The following is a 2,947-nucleotide window of genomic DNA, read 5'->3' as shown; positions in this document are numbered from 1 at the left end:
ACTAGCATTACATTTGCTAGATTTCACAACTGCTTGGTGTATAATATTTAGTTTCCCCTTTTTTTGATAGGGGTTGAGGAGATTACCTGTAAACCTGTAAAGCCCCAGCCTTTATACTTTTTCTTTTGGTTTCCTGCCTTTCCCTTTTTTATTTTTGTTAAGATACTTACCTTGATAAGCTCCTGATGGTCCTGAGGGACTCCTGCTCTGAGCAGTAGCCTCCCTTTCTAGAATGGCCCTGTCAACTTCAGAGAGACTAGAGTCTATAGCCAAGGTGGGGCAATCCCTACTTTCTAAGTTTGATTTTCAGTAAGATGCTTTTTCATGTTGATAGGCAGTGGCATTCATCAGAGCCCAAGCACACTGACCAGGAGCTTTACAAACTGATTTGAGAAACCTTCTGAGATTTCCTGGGAATTAGAACAAAATGTCCCTCCCCCTTTTCATTTTTCATTAAATACTGAACCACCAGTCTCTATGGATGAGATCCCTCATATCCCAGTAGGTTGGGGAACAAATCACTACAGAAGCCAAGCAAGGAGCAACAGAGAGATAGGTGAGGGTTGCTGGTGTCTTTGGTTGGACAGCTTCTGGGGACCTCCAGGTCTCTTTGTCTCCCACAAGGGATGTTGTGGAGATGTCTCTTGGTGTTGCAAGGAACATCACAAATAATATGGTAATGAAGAAAGGTTAAGTTGTTTCTGGTTGTCTTTAAAACTGGTAGGGATAAAATGTTACCCTGGGGGTTTCCAGGTGGTGCTAGTGGTAAAAAACCTGCCTGCCAATGCAGGAGACTTAAAGAGATGTGGACTCAATCCCTGGATCAGGAAGATCTCCTGGAGGAGGGCATGGCAACCCACCCCAGTATTCTTGCCTGGAGAATCCCTTGGACAGAGGAACCTGGCAGGCTACAGGCCACAGGGTCACAAAGGGTTGGACACCACTGAAGCAACTTACCATGCATGCAGTAGGTCAATAGCTCACATTTATATCAAGTGAGGGAATTCCCTGGTAGCTCAGACAGTAAAGCGTCTGCTTACAATGTGGGAGACCCAGGTTCGATCCCTGGGTTGGGAATAAATACTTATTAACAGGAAAAGAACACACACTATTTAAGAATGAAAGGATAATTTATCAGAAACATATAAAATGACTACATTTGTGTGCTTCCAGTTCTATGGCCTCAAAATAAAATAATTTAAAAAACAACCTAATATCCACAGTCATACTGGGACACTAAAATACCTCTCTCAATAAAGGGGTAATCAGGAGATAAAGTTTGTAATGATACAGGTTTTAAAAACACAAGATTTATTCATCAGATATACTGAAAATCTATTCAGTTCAGTTCAGTCACTCAGTTGTGTTCAACTTTTTGTGACCCCATGGACTCCAGCAGGCCAGGCTTCCCTGTCCATCACCAAGTCTCGGAGCTTTCTCAAACTCATGCCCATGGGGTTGGTGATGCCATCCAACCTTCTCATCCTCTGTCATACCCTTCTACTCCTGCCTTCAATCTTTCCAGCATCAGGGTCTTTTCTAAGAAGCCAGTTCTTCATATCAGGTGGCCAAAGTATTGGAGCTTCAGCTTCAACATCAGTCCTTCCAATGAATATTCAGGACTGATTTCCTTGAGGACTGACTGGTTGGATCTCCTTGCAGTACAAGGGACTCTTAAGAGTCTTCTCCAACACCACAGTTCAAAAGCATCATCAATTCTTTGGTGCTCAGCTTTCTTTATAGTCCAACTCTCATATCCATACATGACTATGGGAAAAACCATAGCTTGACAACATGGACCTTTGTTGGCTAAGTAATGTCTCTGCTTGTTAATATGTTGTCTAGGTTGGTCATAGCTTTTCTTCCAAGGAGTAAGCGTCTTTTTAAATTTCATGGCTGCAGCCACCATCTACAGTGATTTTGGAGCCCAAGAAAATAGTCTCCTACTGTTTCCTCATTTTTTGCCATGAAGTGATGGGACCGGATGCCATGATCTTAGTTTTCTGAATGGTGGGTTTTAAGCCTACTTTTTCACTTTCCTTTTTCATCAAGAGGCTCTTTAGTTCTTCTTCACTTTCTGCCATAAGGGTGGTGTCATCTGCACATCTGAGGTTATTGATATTTCTCCTGGCAATCTTGATTCCAGCTTGTATTTCATCCAGCCCAGCATTTCCCATGATGTATTCTGCATATAAATTAAATAAGCAGGGTGACAATATACAGCCCTGACATACTCCTTTCCTGATTTGGAACCAGTCTGTTGTTTCATGTCTAGTTCTAACTGTTGCTTCTTGACCTGCACACAGATTTCTCAAGAGGCAGGTAAGGTGGTCTGCTATTCCCATCTCTTTAGGAATTTTCCAGTCTGTTGTGATCCACACAGGCAAAGGCACTGGCATAGTCAATAAAGCAAAAGTAGATGTTTTTCTGGAACTCTCTTGCTTTGATGGTGCAATGGATGCTGGCAATTTGATCTCTGGTTCCTCTGCCTATTCTAAATCCAGCTTGAACACCTGGAAGTTCGCAGTTCACATACTGTTGAAGCCTGGCTTGGAGAATTTTGAACATTACTCAAAAAAAAGTCAGACACGACTAAGCGACTGAACTGAACTGAATTAAACTTGTTAGCATGTGAGATGAATGCAATTGTGTGATAGTTTTGAACATTCTTTGGCATCGCCTTTCTTTGGGACTGGAATGAAAACTGACCTATACTCAACAATTACAGAATACACATTGTTTTCAACTATACTTGAAGGATTAAAAAAATTTTTTTAATTGGAGAACTGCTTTACAATGTTGTTGGTTTCTGCCATAAAACAACATGAATCACCCATAAGAATACATATGCTCCCTCTCCTTTGAAGGATTCTTAAAGCTTGACCATATATGAGATGCATCAGTTAAGACTGAAATCCACTGCAATAGATTCTTCCCACATGAGTGA

This window comes from Bos javanicus, chromosome 7 (genome assembly GCF_032452875.1).
Source record: "Bos javanicus breed banteng chromosome 7, ARS-OSU_banteng_1.0, whole genome shotgun sequence".
In the NCBI taxonomy this organism is placed as follows: Eukaryota; Metazoa; Chordata; class Mammalia; order Artiodactyla; family Bovidae; genus Bos; species Bos javanicus.
This window is presented reverse-complemented; position numbering follows the sequence as displayed.